The sequence below is a fragment of the Typopeltis vanoorti genome, chromosome 25 (assembly GCF_054136105.1).
Source record: "Typopeltis vanoorti isolate ZY-2024b chromosome 25, IOZ_Tvanoo_1.0, whole genome shotgun sequence".
NCBI classification, from domain to species: Eukaryota; Metazoa; Arthropoda; class Arachnida; order Uropygi; family Thelyphonidae; genus Typopeltis; species Typopeltis vanoorti.
Window position 1 is genome coordinate 36426245 of NC_143573.1, and position 23292 is coordinate 36449536.

Here is a 23292-nt window from a genome sequence, read left to right on the forward strand (position 1 = left end):
AGTTGTTTCTTTTTTGGTCTGTGACCAGTCCTCCCTGCTTCCAGCATTTTTCGACAGACTGTCACATCAGAAACATTAATCCCACTAGCTGCCAAGTCTCTATTTAAGTCTACAGCATTGGCAATTTGTTTTTGAGTCATGGATGTGTGCTGAGAAAGAGTACATTTTTAAACACTTTCTTGGAGATGTATCCATTTTATAGCTACACAAAATGAATAAAACACCACAAATGTCAACTTGTTTACACTATTAAAAACACACAAAACTATTAATAAACATAACAGAAACAGTTAAAACATGCAGCACTGAACCAAAATAGTAAACTAAAACCAAAACCCGAAAATATTAAACCAAAACAAAAACTATTGTGAACTGAAACCAAAACCAAACCAAATCCAAAAACTTGATGTAAATATGGCTTGTTTGAATTAATTTGTTTGGTAATGTAGGTGTAAAATGGATGGCTAAAGAGGTTAAGCATGCAGTCTGGAAGAAAAAAACGTTCCAGGCTAGTCTGGAATGATACCATCCTCTTCTCCTCGTATATCTCCCTATAACACTGCAGGCAATCTATAACCTCTCGGAAAACCTTTGTGTACCTAGCAGTGTTGGGATCCTCAGCTTCAAACTTCGCCAGCCCATCCTCAATGAGGGCAAAACTTTCTGCCAAGCCCTTGGTGATGAATCTCCTGGATTCAGAGGTTGGAACGTTTCCTCCTCCTCAATCAGCTGCTTCTCTAACTGAATGAGGTCTTCTGTTGACAACTCCTCCGCATGAGATGCCAGAAGCTCTGTGACAGCCTCAACTGTCTCCTCATAGCCATGGAAATCATTCACAAACTGGGGACACAGTTTTTTCCACACACCATTCAAATTTGTCTGCTTCACTTCATCCCAAGCATGCTCAATGTTTAGTATGGCATTATAAATGCTATACGATTTCCAAAAGTCTTTGCGGGTTAAGTTCCTGTCTTTTTCAGTTGCCCTGAAAGCCATAGCAAATGTCCTGCGGTGGCAGTAGGCCTTAAGGGAAGCAATAACACCCTGGTCTATAGGCTGCAAAAGGGCTGTGGTGTTTGGTGGAAGGCAAACCACCTTAACATTACAGTGAAAGTCATCCAAGTGATCCAATGGCCTGGTGCTGCCTTCTCCTCGTTGGCGATATAGGTACAATTAGGCATACGTTTCCAAAATAGGCCTATCTCATCCACATTAAACACTTGTTGAGCACTGTAGCCCCCCCCCTTCCCTTATTATCTAAGCCAACCCATCAGGAAACTCACCAGCTGCTTTATCATCACCACTAGTAGCTTCACCTTGCACCTTAAGGTTATGTAAACTGCCTCGAGCCTTAAACCGCATAAACCAACCTTTACTAGCATTAAACTCTTCACCTGCACTCATTTCCCCCCTTTCACTTTTCAATGCCTCAAACAATCTTTTCACCTTTTCTTGAATTAACATGAGGCTAATTGGGATATGGCGTTGATGCTGGTCTTCCAGCCAAAGAACAAGAAGCCTTTCCATCTCAATCATGAGCCTACTACGTTTTTTCGTAATCACAGTCGATTTTATGGGTGCCAATCCTTTCATGTGTTCAAGGATGCGAACTTTATCCTTGATAATAGTCCCGACTGTGGTACGATTTAAGTTCAACGCACAGCCGATGTTCGTTGCCGTTTCTCCTTTTTTTTGCCCTTTTAATAATGTCTAATTTCACTTCAAATGTAATGGCTTTCCTTTTCTTCGACACACTGCCATCGGAAGAGTCTGCCTTATGTTTGGGAGCCATATTGAAGGGTAAAAAGTCACAAAAAAAACACAAACACAAAAGTGAGAGAGCAGATGTAAACAAAGTATGCAGTACCCAAAGAGTGTATGCTGGGATCCAAGCGACGCCACCTCTCCCAAACAAATGCCACGTAACGGCGTATTCTTCCACTGCACTCACAAATAAGTTTGCTCGCGACGTTTGAATTTTTACATCACACTGCTTCAAGTCGAAATTATTTATGGGATTACCGCTGTAAAGTCAAAACGACGCATGTCGAGGACCCCCTGTATCTATATTATCATGACCTATTAAACCTAGTGTTAGTTATCTTTTGTCATCTTTGTATTAAGATAATTTATTTTGGAAATGCATTAACAAATTTACCAATATAGCTTATGAAAAATATAAAGTCAACTTATGAACATTCAACTTACAAACACTTTTCTAAGAATGCATTATGTTTGTAAATTGCAGTTTGCCATACAACATGTTAAACGCTTTCAATTAGACTGTGCATTTTGTGCACTTCTTAATAAACACTTTTTTTTTATTCCTTAACTGTATCTACAGAAAGTCTCAATCCTAAAGTGACATTTCCCATAATATTGGATCATCTGTTATGTGCAACCACTTGTTTTTCTCTTAGTTAGCAAATCAATTGGTATCATATAAATCAGGGGTATCCAACCTTAGGTAATCTGAGGGCTGCATTAGAAAAAAAATTTTATCCAAGGTCAGCATCACAATGCATATCTAGTAATTTGGTGAGCAGCAGTGACATAACCTCAAAAGCTGAACAAACAACACTAATTGTGCACTTACGTTCCCCGTGAGTGCCCGGAACATGCACATTGGAATTAAATAGTGTAAGAACACTTCTTTGACACATCGAATATTTGAAAAACACATGGGTATATAGTGATTTAAAAACACCAAATAAAATTATCACCATCGAGATTATCGATTATTGATAGAATTAAAATATCTAATATGCATTAGATTAAAATTGTTATTTTATTTTTTTGCTCATGAAAATCAAAACCCACAGGCAGGCTGCACAAAAATCGCACCATGGGCTGCTTGCGGCCCACGGGCAGTGTTTTGGACAGCCCTGATATAAATTATGCAAGTCAAAAGTAGATGCTTCAATCTCATGCTTATCGATATCATTGTCAACACACGTTTGATGGGTAAGTAGTTCTTAACACCTGTCTACTTGAAAATACCATGAATTTTTCATATAATATCTCAACTATATTTTAAGTAGTTATCACTGTACCATTTTTATCAATCAACATCCTTCTATAATCATTCTGTCTTCAGCTGACCACACATCAAAAGAACTCCTTAGGATTTTTTTGGCCTCATTAAGTGACTGCCTCAGGCATGCAACTGATTGTTACCGCTCATATTGTGCTGCCTCCATAATGCCTTCTCTTTCTTCCAGATTATATGTCTAACCTTGTCATCATCCATTTCACATCCATCTTATTAATCTCCTGATCCTTGGAATACATTCAAATGTTACCTCTGCAGAGCATTCTTGGACCTAGACAGCACTAATCTCCTTTTCACTCAAATTCCTCATTTCATTTAAATTACTTAAATATAAAGAGCCAATAGGCTTCATTACGGCGATATAAACATTATTCAAATTAAGGGGATATTAAATCCCACATTGTTTTAAAACCGAATAAGAAACTCAAAGATTGGAATCAGAGTTTCATGCCAAATATAGTAAACTATAAAAGTATCGGCGGTTACTAGCGTGAGCTAATGCAAGTAGTCCTAGTACATACTACAATCTCAGGCAACTCGTTGCAAAGGTGGGGAAAGTTCTGATCGCTAATCTTTGTATTTTCATTAATGTAAAAACACATTTCCTAGGAAATGTATGCTGTTATTACATTATGGTAGGCGGTCACTACCCAGACTGGTTTCAGCCTTTTTCGAGGCTTCATCAGTGAGTAGCTAGACCAAATAGATCCAAAGAGTATAAGCGAAAAGAACTCTGCTATACGAGTTGTCAAACAGGTGCAACCATTAAGTTACTTAAATATAAAGAGCCAATAGGCTTCATTTCGGCGATATAAACATTATTCAAATTAAGGGGATATTAAATCCCACATTGTTTTAAAACCGAATAAGAAACTCAAAGATTGGAATCAGAGAGTTTCATCAGTAAGAAGCCTGAATGGCAAAGAAATGGAGCTAGCTGAGGAATTAGATAAGTACAAGATTGACATAATAGGGGTGTCTGAAACAAAAAAGACCAAAACTGGTGAGATCTTTCTGAGAAATAAGTACAAAATGTTATAATCAGGCAATGACTATCAAGGAAAAGAAGGAGTAGCCATAGTATTCAACACAAAATACGAGGCTAATCTTCTTGAATGGCAGTCAGTCTCAAGTAGAGTAATGTGGGCAAATATGAGAATGGGGAACCGGACAATGAGACTTATTTGTGCCTATAGTCCCACAGAAGGTTCTACTAAGGTAGAAGTGGAGGAATTTTTTGAGGCTTTAGAAAAAGCAACTGACACAATGAAAAATGAAAAGTTGGTCCTTGTTGGGGATCTAAATAGCAGAGTAGGAAATGATTGTGAGACGAAAATTTGGAGAAAAGAGCAAAGCTGATAATAATGGCAAATATCAGTTGGATTTTACTCAGGACATGGACTGGTTATTACTAACACCATGTTCCAACATACAAATGTGCACAAATTCACATGGAGAGAAGAGGCTAGGAATAAGAAAAGTCTCATTGACTATGTTATTGTTGATAGTGATGTTTTCTCCCTGGTGCAGGACACCAGAGTGTACAGAGGATTTGAAATTGGAAGTGATCACTATTTAGTCTTGAGCAGGATAAAATTGAATTTCATATTGAAAAGAATAACATGTAAGAAAGTTTTAAAGCGAATAAAAGTTGAGCAGCTCTCAGATGTGGGCTGTAGACTAAAATACACAAAGATTATTGAAGGAAAAATGAAAGAGTTGAGAACAGGAATCAAACCTTGGAGATTCATTGGCAAACTCTGAATAAAACATTGATTGATTCTGCCAGAGAGGCATGTGGTGAGGTTGTTTGTAAGGATAAAAAAATCAGAACTCCCTGGTGGACACAGGAGGTTAAAGAGGCAGTGAAGGAAAAGAAGAAATCATACCTGTCAAATAAGTAAGCTTGTGCTCTTAGAGAATATAGAGACAAATGCATGAATGCTAAACACTGTGTAAAACTAGCTAAACAAAAGTCATGGGAGGACTTTGGGAAGAATATAGAAAATAAATATCAAGAAGGTGGCAAAATATTCTGGAGATTGTTGAAGAAGCTTAGGAATGGAGGAAAGAGTGCTGTAAAAGGAGTTAGAGATAATAAAGGTGACATGAAAATGGGAGAAAAAGATATCCTTGAAGTATGAAGTAATTACTTCGAAAAACTGCTAAATGAAACAAGCAGTGATGACAGCACAGTGGTAAAAAAAAACTGACCAGGCATGCAGTTAGGAATACATATCCATACTTGAAGTAGAAAAAGCCATCAAAGGCTTGAAATGTGGAAAGGCAGTAGGAGTAGATGATATTCGACCAGAAATGCTGAAGTATGGGTATAAGAGTCTTACAGTGGCTGCACTGCATAGTTCAGAAAGCCTGGACAGAGGGACGAATTCCCAATGATTGGAGTAGAGCTCTCATAGTACCCATATATAAAAAGGGAAATAAAACTGAATGTGAGAATTACAGAGATATTTCCCTACTGAGTGTTCCTGGCAAGATCTATGCAAGTATACTTGAGAAACGGTTGAGAAGAATTGTGGAAGAAAAGCTTGGTGAAGAATAAGCTGGATTCAGGCCAAATAGAGGCTGTCAGGATCAGATCTTCACTTTACGACAAATAGTAGAGAAAGCATGGGAATATAACAAAGATCTGTATTTAAGTTTTGTTGATCTGGAAAAGGCATATGACAAGGTGCCAAGAGAGAAGCTATTCAATACACTGCAGTTATATGGTGTAAATGGGACATTATATCAAGCAATACTTAGTCTTTATTTGAGTAGTAAGTCAGCAGTTAGAATTGAAGGAAGTACAGGAAGATGGTTTACTGTTAAATCTGTTGTGAGACAAGGATGTACATTATCTCCTCTGTTATTCGTTATCTATATGGATCGCATTATGAAGGAAAGTGGTATTAAACATGATATCGAAATTGGAGATGTTAATGTCAGCTCTTTGCTTTATGTGGACGATGTTATACTTCTAAATAAATCCGCTACAAGTCTGCAACATTCTGTGACTAAATTGAATAGCTCTTGTAATAGATATGGTATGAAGGTCAGCAATAAAAAGACAAAGACAATGAAAATAGGCAGAATCATTGAGAATGTCAACAACTGTGTTGTGAATGGAGAATCTGTGGAACAAGTAAAACATTTCAGCTATTTAGGCACGATTTTTACTGAAGATGGTAAATTAAATATAGAAATAGACAACCGAATCAGCAAAGCTGGTATGGTGGGAAGTCAATTGAATAAATTCATATGGAATAAGAGAGAAATTAGTCACAACACTAAATTAGCTGTATACAAGACAGTGTTCAAACCAGCTTTAACTTATGGATCTGAGAGCTGAGTCAGAAGTAAAACACATGACCAAAGACTAGAGACTTCAGATATGAGAGTCCTGAGAAAGATTATAGACGTGAACAGATGGCATTAATGGCAGTATCATATTAAAAAAGAGGATATTAGGAAAGAACTTGACATTGTCAGCATCCAGGAATGCGTTAGCAGAGCTAATCTCAGGTGGTATGGTCACTTAAACAGAATGGGCAAGGAAAGATTAGCAAAACAAGTGTTCTCTGCCAGGTTGGCAGGAAAACGACTGAGAGGAAGACCAAGATATAGGTGGATTGATACGGTACAAAGTGCTTTAGACGATAGAAATATAAGAGCTGATAATATTGGAGTGTTGACAAGTAACAGACTGATTTGGAGTAAAATTGTAGATAGGAAATTAATAATGATGTAATTTTTTTCATCTAGTACTATCATATCCTGTACACCCCTTGAGGGTACATGGCAGGAATTTGATGATGATGATGATGAATATGAAGAGCCAATAGGCTTCATTTCGGCGATATAAACATTATTGAAATTAAGGGGATATTAAATCACACATTGTTTTAAAACCGAATAAGAAACTCAAAGATTGGAATCAGAGTGTCATGCCGAATATAGTAAACTATAAAAGTATGGGCAGTTACTAGCGTGAGATAATGCAAGTAGTCCTGGTACGTAGTATAATCTCAGGCAACTCGTTGCAAAGGTTTTGAGTTTCTTATTCGGTTTTAAAACAATGTGGGATTTAATATCCTCATTTCATAATATAGCTCTGAACTGTCTCTTGGGCTTTTCATAATCATCCAACTTACTTCAATATATATCCCTTTTACACTGTCTTCATACAGGTGACCACACCTCATCACAACCTGTGATGAGATGTATCAAATCCAAAACCACTGATCCTTGTGTGCCCTCTGCTCTGTACTGTCTAAGTTAGTTGTCTCTTAAAAACAAGAAATTTGTTCTCTCTGCTACCGCAGATACCATATTGTAATATTTGTGTGGTTATACGTTCAGTATTCTTGTCGGCTTTGCCCTTGTTGTACTACATACTTCCACTATCCAAATATGCCTTTGTATCTTCCTTTACTTAACTATTGTTAATGGTAAACAGCCTAAAGCTCTGAACTGCCATCATATATTTTCTGCCACCAGAAAACAGTGATATGCGAGGTATGAATAGTGATATTTGCGAGGTAGTACCAGATAGCTGTGAGAGTGGGACTGAAAATGAGAATGAAGGTAAACATACAGAACGAATGAATGAATTAACGGATAATAAAAATGATGAGACAGATGCAATGAGAGAGATCGCATGGTTACACAGAGCAATACACAGGGCAAATCGGCAGCTGGAGCGTTGGCAAAAATGTTTATCGAGCGTACCAACTAAAAAAACAGCAAAAGTATGATAAGAAAAATAAGAGTATCATAGTGAGTGTAAACAAAATGAAAGAGCGAGTGTTGTATGGAGATTTTTTAGTAAGAGGTGTGAAAGATGAGAGTTTAACAAAATCGTACCAACCTGGTGCGAACGTTACGGATGTAAGAGAGTAAATTAGAATGCAAAAGCTGAGGGTGAAAGAATTGATAGAAGTAGTAGGAACAAATGATTTGAAAGGAGACAAAATGGCTATGAGAGAGGATCTGAAGGAATTGATTGAGGTAGCAAAAGAGAAGAGTGAGAAAATTAGCATGGTGAGTCTGTTGCCGTGGCATGAGAGTGAAGAGTATAGAAGGAGGACCAAAATTGCTAATGACTTTATGCACGGATTATGCAGGAGGAGTGGTGTGGAATTTGTGGATATGTGGAGTGAGTCTGATGGGCAAAAGGATTTATATAAGATGGATGGTTTACATTTGAATGGATTTGGTGTATGGAGACTTGAAAAGGTGTTGTTGAATGAAGTGGAATTTGATGTGCAGAATCAGGGAAACTAGAGTTATAAAGATAAAAAAATCAGAACTCCCTGGTGGACACAGGAGGTTAAAGAGGCAGTGAAGGAAAAGAAGAAAGCATACCTGTCAAATAAGTCAGCTTGTGCTCTTAGAGAATACAGAGACAAATGCAAGAATGCTAAACACTGTGTAAAACTACTAAACAAAAGTCATGGGAGGACTTTGGCAAGAATATAGAAAATAAATAACAAGATGGTGGCAAAATATTCTGGAGGTTGTTGAAGAAGTTTAGGAATGGAGGAAAGAGTGCTGTAAAAGGAGTTAGAAATAATAAAGGTGACATGAAAACGGAAGAAAAAGATATCCTTGAAGTATGAAGTAATTACTTTGAAAAACTGCTAAATGAAACAAGCAGTGATGACAGCACAGTGGTAAAAAACACTGACCAGGCATGCAGTCAGAACTACATATCCATACTTGAAGTAGAAAACGCCATCAAAGGCTTGAAATGTGGAAAGGCAGCAGGAGTAGATGATATTCGACCAGAAATGCTGAAGTATGGTGGTATAAAAGTCTTACAGTGGCTGCACTGCATAGTTCAGAAATCCTGGACAGAGGGACGAATTCCCGATGACTGGAGTACAGCTCTCATAGTACCCACATATAAAAAGGGAAATAAAACTGAATGTGAGAATTACAGAGATATTTCCCTACTGAGTGTTCCTGGCAAGATCAATGCACATATACTTGAGAAATGGTTGAGAAGAATTGTGGAAGAAAAGCTTGGTGAGGAACAAGCTGGATTCAGGCTAAATAGAGGCTGTCAGGTTCAGATCTTCACTTTACGACAAAGTCGAGAAAGAATGGGAATATAACAGAGATCTGTATTTAAGTTTTGTCGATTTGGAAAAGGCATATGACAAGGTGCCAAGAGAGAAGCTATTCAATACGCTACAGTTATATGGTGTCAATGGGGCATTATATCAAGCAATACTTAGTCTTTATTTGAGTTGTAAGTCAGCAGTTAGAATTGAAGTAAGTACAGGAAGATGGTTTAATGTTAAATCTGGTGTGAGACAATGATGTACATTATCCCCTCTGTTATTCATTATCTATATGGATCACATTATGAAGGAAAGTGGTATTAAACATGATTTTGCTTTATGCAGATGATGTTATACTTCTAAATAAATCTGCTACAAGTCTACAAGATTCACCGATTAAATTGAATAGCTCTTGTAATAGATATGGTATGAAGGTCAGCAATAAAAAGACAAAGACAATGAAAATAGGCAGAATCATTGAAAATGTCAATTGTGTTGTAAATGGAGAACCTGTGGAACAAGTAAAACATTTCAGCTACTTAGGCACGATTTTTACTGAAGATGGTAAATTAAATATAGAAATAGACAACAGAATCAGCAAAGCTGGTATGGTGGGAAGTCAATTGAATAAATTCATATGGAATAAGAGAGAAATTAGTCACAACACTAAATTAGCTGTATACAAGACAGTGTTCAAACCAGCTTTAACTTATGGATCTGAGAGCTGAGTCAGAAGTAAAACACATGACCAAAGACTAGAGACCGCAGATATGAGAGTCCTGAGAAAGATTATAGGCGTGAACAGATGGCATCAATGGCAATATCATATAGCAATCGGTGAGAGTTATCATAGGGTCTGGACTTGGGAGGTGGCTAAAGGTGTGGAATTTACAATTAAGACAGGGTACATGTGGAATTATCGGGCTGGTAAGTATGACAAGCTTAGGAGTTTGACTGGTTCAGTGCCATGGCATGTAAAACTGCAAGGGCTGGATGTTGCTAGTGCATGGGAGGCAGTTAAGAAGTGTTTGCAGGAGGAAATGGCTGACTGAATACCTAGAGTCTGAATAATAAATCAAGGAGGGTTTAAATGGATGAATAACACCATGGATGAATAGCAGCTTGAGCTGCAAAAAAAGAAACAACTGTGGAGGGAATTTAAGGAGAAAGGTGACCGGCAGGCACATGAACGGTATAAAGCGCAGGCCAGAAGGGTAACGAGTGTGGTAAGAAAAGCAAAAGTGGATTATGAAAGAACATTAGCTACGCAGGCTAAAGAGAATTCCAAACAGTTTTTGCGATATGTTGCAAGTAAAAGGAAAAATGTATATGGCAGAATGATTTTAAAGAATGCCGATGGCAGGGAGGTTACTGAATCAGTTGATATAGTTGAATTTCTGAGGAGCACTTTGCAAGAGTATCATCCAGTATATCATCCAAGTGGTGACATTGCAGGATTGAATGAACCAATAGCTTATACGGGAATTGTGGTGAATGAAGTGGAGGTGAATAGTCTATTACAAAACCTCAATGTCAATATATCTGTGGGATTTGATGGTATACTACCTCGTGTCATAAGTGAAGCAGCTAAAGAATTGTCAGTGCCCTTGAACCATTTTGTTTAATTTGAGTCTTGGGTCTGGGTTAGTCCCAAGGGGGTGAAAAGAGAGGAAATTAGTTCCACTGCATAAAGAAGGTTCCAAGACTGCTGTTGTAAATTACCGACCAACCAGCATATCAAGAATCGTTGTCAAGGTCTTGGAGAAAATAGTCAAGAGAAAAATACAGGAATGGATAGATGAAAATGGAATACTGTATGGGGGCCAGCATGGTTTTGTGAAGGGTAGATCACGCCTCAGTAACTTGCTCACATTTTATAATACACTGATGGCTGAACTGGATAAGGATAATGGGTTTACAGTGATTCTACTGGACCTTGCTAAGGCCTTTGACAGGATACCACATGGAATTCTAATCAGTAAACTGCAGCATATGGGGATGGATATAGGGTTGGTGAGATATCAGAGAGTGGTTTATTCAGGAGTAGAGTCCAAAAGACGGCCTGTGACTAGTGATGTGCAGCAGGGTTCTGTTCTTGGACCACTACTTTTCAATTTGCTCATTAACGATATAGGAAAGGATCTGAGAGGAAGTGTTCATTTGTTTGCAGATGATGCAAAGTTGGGTAGAGCAATAGGGAGTGCACAGGATGTCAAAATTTTTCAAGATGATTTGCATAGTTTGAAGGACTGGGCTAAGGAGAATGGATGTCAATTTAATGTGGCAAAGTGTAAGGTTATGCATTTTAGAGTGAAAAGATTAGCAGCAGTACATCACATCAGTGGAACCATACTCCAGGAGATTGACGAGGCCAGGGATTTGGCAGTGTTGGTGGATAGGGAGTTGAAGTTTAGGGGGAACATCGCAAAATTGGCTAAATCATCATCATCATTAAATTCCTGCTATGTACCCTCAAGGGTTATACATAGTACTACATGAAAAATTTACATCATTACTAACTTCCTATCTACAATTTTCCTCCAAATCAGTCTGTTACTTGCCAAGACTCCAACATTATCAGATCTTATATTTCTATTGTCTAAGGCACTTTGTACCGTATCAATCCACCTATATTTTGGACTTCCTCTGGGTTGTTTCCTGCCAACCTTGCAGAGAACACTTGTTTTGCTAATCTTTCCTCGCCCATTCTGTTTAAGTGACCATACCACCTGAGATTAGCTCTGCTAACGCATTCCTGGATGCTGACAATGTCAAGTTCTTTCCTAATATCCTCTTTTTAAATATGATACTGCCATTAATGCCATCTGTTCACGTCTATAATCTTTCTCAGGACTCTCATATCTGAAGTCTCTAGTATTTGGTCATGTGTTTTACTTCTGACCCAGCTCTCAGATCCATAAGTTAAGACTGGTTTCAACTGTCTTGTATACAGCTAATTTAGTGTTCAAACTAATTTCTCTCTTATTCCATATGAATTTATTCAATTGACTTCATACCATACCAGCTTTGTTGATTCTGTTGTTTATTTCCATATTTAATTTACCATCTTCACTAAAAATCGTGCCTAAGTAGCTGAAATGTTTTACTTGTTCCACAGGTTCTCCGCTCAAAACGCAGGTTGACATTTTCAACGATTATGCCTATATTCATTGTTTTTGTCTTTTAATTGCTGAGCTTCATACCATATCTATTACAACGATGATTCAATTTAGTCAGGGAATCTTGCTGACTTGTAGTGGATTTATTTAGAAATATAACATCGTCCACATAAAGCAAAGAGCTGACATTAACATCTCCAATTTTGATAGGGGGTGCTTAAGGGTCAAAGCTGTATAACTGAGAGGAGACCTCCACATAGCCTTTAAAGGAATGCGGAGAACCGACCAGGGCTTCTGACCTAATGTCCAATCCTCACCTTCTCGTGGTGCACCCTGTTGGGTATCTACTTTGATACTGAACAAACGAGGATGGGCTGGCAATTTGGGATTTAGCCGACCAAATTGTATTCTTATTGGTTAAACCAAAATATAGAATGATGGTACAACATGACAAAATTTCATGCCGGCTGGGGCGTCGCCCGGTTAAACAAGGCCCCGTTGTTTTCGCCAGGGAACCAGGGCGAACAGCGAAAAGTCAGCTACTGGAACAAATTTGAAAACAAACCCCAACTCAACATCACCAGAGTTAAAGATCGGTACTATCAACGTAAGAAGCCTGAATGGCAAAGAAATGGAGCTAGCTGAGGAATTAGATAAGTACCAGATCGACATAATAGGGGTGACTGAAACAAAAAAGACCAAAACTGGTGAGATCTTTCTGAGCAATAAATACAAAATGTTATATTCAGGCAATAACGATCAAGGAAAAGAAGGAGTAGCCATAGTATTCAACACAAAATACGAGGCTAATCTTCTTGAATGGCAGTCAGTCTCAAGTAGAGTAATGTGGGCAAATATGAGAATGGGGAACTGGACAATGAGACTTATTTGTGCCTATGGTCCCACAGAAGGTTCTACTAAGGTAGAAGTGGAGGAATTTTTTGAGGCTTTAGAAAAAGCAACTGACACAATGAAAAAGGAAAAGTTGGTCCTTGTTGGGGATCTAAATAGCAGAGTAGGAAATGATTGTGAGACATACAAAAATATTTTGGGAAAATTTGGAGAAAAGAGCAAAGCTAATAATAATGGCAAATATCTGTTGGATTTCTGCTCAGGACATGGACTGGTTATTACTAACACCATGTTCCAACATAAAAATGTGCACAAATTCACATGGAGAGAAGAGGCTAGGAATAAGAAAAGTCTCATTGACTATGTTATTGTTGATAGTGATATTTTCTCCCTGGTGCAGGACACCAGAGTGTACAGAGGATTTGAAATTGGAAGTGATCACTATTTAGTCTTGAGCAGGATAAAATTGAATTTCATATTGAAAAGAATAACATGTAAGAAAGTTTTAAAGCGAATAAAAGTTGAGCAGCTCTCAGATGTAAACTGTAGACTAAAATACAGAAATATTATTGAAAAGAAAATGAAAGAGTTTGAGAACAGGAATCAAACCTTGGAGATTCAGTGGCAAACTCTGAAGGAAACATTGATTGATTCTGCCAGAGAGGCATGTGGTGAGGTAGTGTGCAAAGATAAAAAAATCAGAACTCCCTGGTGGACACAGGAAGTTAAAGAGGCAGTGAAGGAAAAGAAGAAAGCATATCAAAAGTTCCAGGCAAATAAGTCAGCTTTTACTCTTACAGAATACAGAGACAAATGTAAGAAAGCTAAACAGTGTGTAAAACTAGCTAAACAAAAGTCATGGGAGGACTTTGGCAAGAATATAGAAAATAAATATCAAGAAGGTGGCAAAATATTCTGGAGGTTGTTGAAGAAGCTTAGGAATGGAGGAAAGAGTGCTGTAAAAGGAATTAGAGATGATAAAGGTGAAATGAAAACAGGAGAAAAAGATATCCTTGAAGTATGGAGTAATTACTTTGAAAAACTGCTAAATGAAACAAGCAGTGATGACAGCACAGTGATAAAAAACACTGACCAGGCATGCAGTCAGGAATACATATCCATACTTGAAGTAGAAAAAGCCATCAAAGGCTTGAAATGTGGAAAGGCAGCAGGAGTAGATGATATTCGGCCAGAAATGCTGAAGTATGGTGGTATAAGAGTCTTACAGTGGCTGCACTGCATAGTTCAGAAAGCCTGGACAGAGGGACGAATTCCCGATGATTGGAGTAGAGCTCTCATAGTACCCATATATAAAAAGGGAAATAAAACTGAATGTGAGAATTACAGAGGTATTTCCCTACTGAGTGTTCCTGGCAAGATCTATGCAAGTATACTTGAGAAACGGTTGAGAAGAATTGTGGAAGAAAAGCTTGGTGAAGAACAAGCTGGATTCAGGCCAAATAGAGGCTGTCAGGATCAGATCTTCACTTTACGACAAATAGTCGAGAAAGCATGGGAATATAACAAAGATCTATATTTAAGTTTTGTCGATTTGGAAAAGGCATATGACAAGGTGCCAAGAGAGAAGCTATTCAATACGCTGCAGTTATATGGTGTCAATGGGGCATTATATCAAGCAATACTTAGTCTTTATTTGAGTTGTGAGTCAGCAGTTAGAATTGAAGGAAGTACAGGAAGATGGTTTAATGTTAAATCTGGTGTGAGACAAGGATGTACATTATCCCCTCTGTTATTCATTATCTATATGGATCACATTATGAAGGAATGTGGTATTAAACCTGATATCAAAATTGGAGATGTTAATGTCAGCTCTTTGCTTTATGCGGATGATGTTATACTTCTAAATAAATCCGCTACAAGTCTGCAAGATTCTCTGACTAAATTGAATAGCTGTTGTAATAGATATGGTATGAAGGTCAGCAATAAAAAGACAAAGACAATGAAAATAGGAAGAATCATTGAAAATGTCAACTGTGTTGTGAATGGAGAACCTGTGGAACAAGTAAAACATTTCAGCTACTTAGGCACAATTTTTACTGAAGATGGTAAACTAAATATAGAAATAGACAACAGAATCAGCAAAGCTGGTATCGTGGGAAGTCAATTGAATAAATTCATATGGAATAAGAAAGAAATTAGTCGGAACACTAAATTAGCTGTATACAAGACTGTGTTCAAACCAATTTTAACTTATGGATCTGAGAGCTGGGTCAGAAGTAAAACACTTGACCAAAGACTAGAAACCGCAGATATGAGAGTCCTGAGAAAGATTAGAGGCGTGAACAGATGGCATCAATGGCAATATCATATTAAAAATGAGGATATTAGGAAAGAACTTGACATTGTCAGCATCCAGGAATGCGTTAGCAGAACTAATCTCAGATGGTATGGTCACTTAAATAGAATGGGAGAGGAAAGATTAGCAAAACAAGTGTTCTCTGCCAGGTTGTCAGGAAAACGACCCAGAGGAAGATCAAGATATAGGTGGATTGATACGGTACAAAGTGCCTTAGACGATAGAAATATAAGATCTGATAATGTTGGAGTCTTGACAAGTAACAGACTGATTTGGAGGAAAATTGTAGATAGGAAATTAGTAATGATGTAATTTTTTCATGTAGTACTGTCATATCCTGTACACCCCTTGAGGGTACATGGCAGGAATTTGATGATGATGATGATGATGAATTTTGATATCATGTTTAATACCACTTTCCTTCAAAATGTGATCCATGTAGATAATGAATAACAGATGGGATGATGTACATCCTTGTCTCACACCAGATTTAACATTAAACCATCTTCCTGTACTTCCTTCAATAATAGTGGCTAAATGCTCATCAAATCACTTGGTTGCTGAAAAATACTTTAACAAGCAGAGACAAATAGGTTATTCTTCCTCTGTATCGAGCTTGATAAGACCCTGTCTAGACTACTGTGCCCAGATATGGGCGCCAGGGTTTCTTCTTGATTCAGAGGAGGTGGAGAGGATCCAGAGACGAGTGACCAAGATGATAGCAGGTCTACGGAATGAACCGTATGAGAACAGGTTGAAGATTTGTGGGTTGCAGAAATTCGTTCATAGGCAGAAAAGGGGTGATATGATTGAGACATTCAAATTACTGAAGGGTTTCTATAAGATTAATTCAGAAGATATTTTTGAGAATAGGACTGGTGTGGGAGGACTCGGGGCCATACATGGAAGCTGGGCAAGAGTGTGGTTAGCAAGGGTTAGAGCTGGGTTTTTTACTTGGAGAGTGGTGAATGAGTGGAATAAGCTGCCAGAGTCTGTTTTGGGTGCCATGACTGTGAATGAGTTCAAGGCGAAGTATGATAGATACTGTGTGAATGTCGAATAGTTGTTCTTGACATGATGTTAGGGCCTCCATCGATGAGTCTCGACTCCTTGGAGTTGCCCGTAATAATAATAATATTTCTCTTTTCTCTTGTACCCTATAGTCTAACAAATTATTTTTGTTTAATGATTGCACTAGTTAGACTATATTTTGAGTGCGAGAGTATAAGAGCTTAACCCAAAGACAAAGCTGATGTCAATTACTTTGCTCCCCACTTATATAATCCTTACTTTAACTTAGTCATTGGTTAAATAGTAAATCATATTAACTTTTATCTTATGCAAGTTCGAATATTTTGAGGATAGTGCATTGACAGAAATCAGTCCAGTATGTTGCTTACAAACCATTTAATTAAGACAAAGGGAGTTATTTACAGAGCGGCAGTGTATACACAAAGTCATTACAGTATTCTAGCTACTCTCAGTTCTATCTACTTTAAATTTAATTCTACACTAACTTACAATTCAGCATAACATTGCTTGAATATAGGACATACCTATGATAAGCCTAAATTACCTTTAACATACAATATTTCACAAACACAGACATATACTCTTATTCAATATTTCAAGTACTTACAATATTCGTTCAGCAGACAGTCTCTTACAAAAATTCCTTTTACACACATAAGTCTCCTCTTTGTCTTTCTTTCCATATACTGGCTCATTCGTCTTTCCAGCCAAATTTCTTCCTTGTTAGAGTAGTCGACTGTATCCATCCTCATTGTATCCTTAATATAGCAGCAATGTGTGGTTCCTTTTTTCCATGATGACCCAACACATTTCTCATGTGGCAGTGATCCAGGTAGATGACTAGGAGCTCACGATGCTTCTCTTTTACTTTTGACAGATCTTGGCATTACAGGGACTTAGGCAAGAAAAGGGATAAAAAAATCTTAAGACAAATTTCTTCTTGGATGAACTGCATATAGGCCTGAACCTCCATTGTGTGCAAGTACATGTCTCTCGAAACTGGTTACGTAGCATGCGCATGTCTCCTGAAGCTGGTCACATATACTTTCGGACCTGCTGACATCATTCTTTGCGTGTCTTCAAAATTCTTTGTCTACAGCACTATGGTCATGTATTGACCTCTCTGGACATGATGTCAATTTTCACAGGTCTCTGGAAATTTCCATTCATGGCAATTCTCAGAAGTTTCTCACTAATCTTAATATTATCTTACTGACTTAACATTATTTAGTGGCTTTACTTGATGATGTCATTCACCACATTAGTCAAAAAAGGCTCAATAATATTTCTTTAAATAAAAGAATGTTTAATAATTTTCTGATTACATTCTCCTATAAAAAAAGAAACATGTAGAACTGAATGTGATAAATTACAAAGTCACTTTATCATGAGAGATTTTACAATATCTTCATTTCGGTCTATATTACTATAATTGAAGTCACTCTTTTTTATTTGCTAGACTAATTTGCCTATATATTTCTCACTGCCCTCCTGATCTATATCAACATCCAACTAAATATTTCATCCTATCACCCTCTATCTCACACCATCAGTGTCTCAAAACCACTGCTACTATTTGCTCCTTGCATCTCCACTGTGGATGGCATAGTTCCTCTGTTATCAAAAACAGCACTCTTCTCATCCATCCATCCTCTTTCTATCTTCCTGAAAAAAAAATTATACCTTTCCATTTGTATTCCTGTCAGGATGTCATCCTCATTCAACCATATCTCACTCATTCCAACAGTTTTTGGGTGAAGGAATTCGATTCATGAAAACAATTGTTCCCCTTATTTTGGATACTTCTACATTTGTAAACAAACATAATAGCTAATTTCTCATTCCGTAACAAGTTCCACCAGCACCACTTCACAGATATGACTCCTCAATATCTCTCTCTAGCCATTCCTGTCTATAGTCTTCAATCCCACAACTCTCTCTAGATCCATAAACCATCCCCTATCCAAGGCAATTCCAATCCTTTGTCTGCACTTCTGCAACCAATAGCAACAATTCTCATGTAGTGTCTTCCTATCCACCCTAACTTCTCTCCTCTCTCCAAATTATTCATCTATTTTGTGTTTCTGCTCTCTCATTCTCTTCACTTGCACTACTTATCTCTCTCTCCATTCGCAAGCTTCCCTTCAATGCCGCTCTCATTCCCTACTTTCCTACTGTTTCACATCACTTCTTACTTCCTCAGAACTTCTGTTCACTACTGCCATCGCTCTCCCTTCCAGCAAATCTCTCAAGTTGATGTTTTTATGTTCTTCAAGGATGAGTGGTAATTATATTATTGATAATTATATTTGAATATAATTGAATTATATTTTGATAATTATAATCTCCATAAATATAATACATCAATGTCATAACAATAGTAATGGTAGATTAGTGTGTGCGTGTGTTATATACAATAATCTTCCATTTATTTAACCACACTGGGCTGAAGGGTAAGATAACTGAAGGGTCGTTTTGAAGGTCAGATAAATAGTAGTTTACTATACATGTCAAACATTATGATAAATATAATTTCCATAAATACAGTCTCCAGAAATTTAAATATAATATAAGCATAATGAAACAGTCTCCATGCCACTTTCAAGCCATACATCAAACCAGTAACCTTCACCCATTCCCCAAAGGATGAGCATCATCCACTTAACACTTCCTGGTGTATAGCTTCATGTGCCTACGTTGGCTGATTTTGGATAGACTGGTAGATCTGTTAACACTCGTCCTGAAGAATGTGAAAACTATATTTGCTGTTGTCAGCACAATAAGTTAAAAATGATAGCTCATGTTCTGTACACCCCATCAAGTAGTATTAAATGGAAAGACAACAGTGCTGCAAAGAAGTTGCTACAGGTCAGCCTTGATCCTTCTAAATTAATCTCTTTTTATCATGTCCCCACCTCCAGAGGGTGCCATGAGAAGACATCACACTAGTTCCTTTTTAGCTACAATCTGAACTGTTTCTGCAACTACTAATTTGGTGCTTGTGTTTTATAACAATTGCTTTTGTGATCTGAATAGTGAGTAGAAATTCAATGAAATTATTGTAAGCTTAATAAATTACTTTTTTTTTTCAGGGCTAAACTTCCTCTCCCAACTTATCTATAGCTGAAATCAAGGCCCTAAAATCTTTGAGACATAATAACCATCTCACAATAACAAAAGCAAACAAGGGTGAAGCTATAATGATTGTGAACACCACCAAGTACAACAAAAAAAATGTCCCATGTTGCAAAATCAGGCTGCTTACCAGGAGATTACCCAGAATCCTACCAACAGCCTAATCGGCAAACTTAATTCCTTATTCAACAAAGTGATCAGTTGGAAACACTAGCAAAGAATTGAAGACCCATCTTGGTAGAATCCCATGTTTTTATGGCCACCCAAAAATACATAAGGAAGGAGAACACTCAGATCCACAGTTCACTCCTATTGCTCATCCAAATTCATAGCTCATCCAATTCTGGCCACACCCAAGGCTCCGTGAAGAATATATACGAAGAATACTCTCGGAGGACAGTGTCATCAGAGGTACATTGGTAAATCAAAGGAGTTCCCTCCGGATCATAGTTGAACTGATCAACTTTGTCACGCACTTAGGCTATTTCATCTGCAGAAACCAATCATACAAACAGATTGACAGAACTGTCATGGGAAGTCCCTTGTCACCTGCGCTTGCCAATTTCTACTTAGAGTATCTTGAAGGATCCCTATTCTTTTCAATACAACCCCAACTTTCCTTTTTGGTTCGATGTATTGATGATGTGTTTGCCATCTGGCCACACTCAATCTCCACTTATGTTTTTAACCAAAATCAACAGCTTTCATCCATGCAACAACTTTATTATGGAAAAAGAAAAGAATGGAAAATTAGCCTTCTGGATGTCCTCCTTTCTTGTAATCTTTCTGGAACACTTGCTACTTCTGTTCACCATAAACCTATCCTTACATGCCACTACATACAATGAGCTTCAGCACATCATCCATTTCAAAAAATAGGCATCTTCAAATTTTTGCTCAACAGAGAGTACATGTTATCTGCTCCAATTTCCAAGCTCTCCAACAAGAATTAAACACCATTCAATACATCCTATTACAGAATGGCTTCATGCAATGCATTCTATTACAAAATGGCTTCAGTCAATACATCTTGTTGCAGAATGGCTTCAAAAGGAAGTTTAAATGCATCTTGGACTCTTGCAAGCCCATCCCCAAGAACCTGAACAGTGAGTCTCTATCCCATACATCTCTGAGACGATAGCTAAGATCCTGAAAAGATACAATTCAGTTTCTACATTTTTCCCTATCAGCAAAATCTCCACTTATTACCATCCACAAAAGATATACAGTCCCCTCCCTTCCTCCCTGGCATTTATTAGGTTCAGTGTGAATGCCTCCATTTCTATTTTGGACAAACAGTTGTTTGATGAAAAATGACTACCAGAGCACCAATCTTATATCAACAACAATAACCCTCCATCTTCAGCATGGAGTGGACACTGACCATGATAATATCCTATGATCCAATACTCGCTTTTTACATCAGCAGGTTTAGGTTTGAGCAGTTATTTTAAGTGCTGAGGCACTTCCACACTGCCCAAATTTAAATCTGAATGACTGCCTCTATTGTCTAGATTTGGGAGAGTCTCATCCTCATAAATAGCAAGCAATAGTGTGCCCCATCCTGTATTTAGATTAATTAAATTTTTTTAACATTTAATTTAATATAATGGTATGTCATTCATTTCATTATCTAAATTAAATTAAATTTTATTTCAAATCACGTAATTTTAAATTTAGGCCTTAATTGCAATCTTATTTTATTGTAAACCTCCCCCCCCAATTAGGTGACATTCCTGCATTTATCAATATATATATATATATATATATATATATATATAGAAACTAAAGTGCAAACATAAAAATCAACAATGAACTGTCAGCAACTTTCCAAATACAAAAAGGTGTTAGGCACAGATGTTTGCTTTCTTTTCTTCTTTTCAATCTCTACAGCCAAAAAAAAATTTTGAGAGTATGGAAGAACTGAAGGAAGTCAAAATAGGATGAAGACATAAAAAATCTTTGTTATGGAGATACTATATTGATTGTTGAGAAAGAGTAAGACTTGCAGAAATTAAAAGAGCAGATAAATACTCAGAGAAAAAATATGGCCTTACATTAAATTCCAAAAAAATAGTTATGACAGCAAGCAGAGAAAAATATATCTCAAAGTTAAAAATTAAAGTAGAAAACCAAATTATAAAACAAGTTAAATATTACACTTATTTAGGACATAATTAAAAAGGATGGAAAATGCAAAAGAGAAATTAGGAGAACAACATAAATTGCAAAATCAACCTTTAACAGAATAAAGAATATACTAACATAAAGAGAAACAAGCAAAAATAGCTTAAGAGTGATTCAATGCTTTAACTGGTCTACTTTTCTCTATGGAGCAGAAACATGAACAATAAACAAGGAAGACAGTAAAAGAATTGATGCTTTCAAGATGTGGGCATAAAGAAGATCACTGAAGATCTCATGAATTCAGAAGTCATATTGTGAGGCATGACAGTCTTCAAAAAAAATTTATTAGAGGGAAGAATTGAAGCCAAGCAAAAGAAAGGAAAACAGCATATGTTTCAAAAACATGGAGAGACTAGTGACAACCAGGATCCAAAACTGGATTGATAACAGCAGTATTATCTTTGATGGATAGCACAGAATTGCTAAAAAGGAGGTCATGTTTTAGTAATCTACTTACTGCAATAAGGTGACAGCTGAATTGGATGAGGGAGATGGGTACACAGTGGTATACTCAGAATTTGCAAAAGCTTTTGACAGATTACCACATAAGTTGACAGCTAAACTAGAACAGATGGGATTGGATATTAGACTTGTGTATTGCATTTGGGGTTTGGCTATCTGATAGGTATCAGCAAGTTGTGTATGGGGGAACAATATCCCAGAAGAGGAGGGTCACTAGTGGTTTACCTCAGGGGTCATTTTAAGGTCATTGCTGTTTAACCTGTATGTTAATGATATTGGAAAAGATTTGAACAAATGAAAGAAGGAGTACAAGAGCAGATGTTGTGGCCTTACAAGAAAACTTGAATAGGCATAGGAGTGGGAGATGATAGTTCAATGTTCTGAAATGTAAGGTTTTAAAATTTGGAAAACAAAGATGGAATGTAGAATGTACTCTTGGTGGAGATATATTGTTGGAGGTGGAGAAAATCAGGGATCTTGTGATGGTAGATAAGGATCTAAAATTTAGAGGACACATTACCAATACTGTGAGGACAGCACAGCAAATTCTGGCAATGATGCAGAAGACACTAACTTGTAGAAGTAAAGAGATTCTGGTTCCACTGTATAAGAGTCCATATGTGACCTTGATTACCGCATATGGACTCTTGTGCACAGATTTGGTCAACTGGTTTTTCAAAAGGATAAAGACATATTGGAGTCCAGAGGCAGTTGACTGTAGTAATTTTCGGTCTCAGGAATGTTGAGTATGAGGAAAAGTTGAGAAGGTGCAAATTGTACAGTCTAGTGGATAGGAGGAAGAAGGGTGATATGATAGAGATGTACAAGTTGGTAAGGGGTGGGTACAGGATTAATGTTGAGGAGGTTTTTCATAAAATGCTGAGAAATGGAGGAAGGGCAAGAGGTCATTCCTCGAAGCTGTATACAGAAGGTGTGAGAAGCAGGTGTTTTTGCATGGAGAGTTGTGAATGACTGGAATGCACTGACTGAGAGTGTGGTGTCTGCAGAGAATCTGAATGTATTTAAGGCACAGTATGATGAGCTGTGTGTGTGTGTGTGTGTGTGTGA

At 37.3% G+C, this 23292-nt stretch overlaps 1 protein-coding gene across 6 annotated transcripts in view; it reads right to left on the minus strand.

The window, feature by feature from the left end:
• Window positions 1-23292, minus strand: part of LOC150092666 (protein saal1) — a 226446-nt gene that overhangs the window by 169241 nt on the left and 33913 nt on the right. The window lies entirely within an intron of this gene.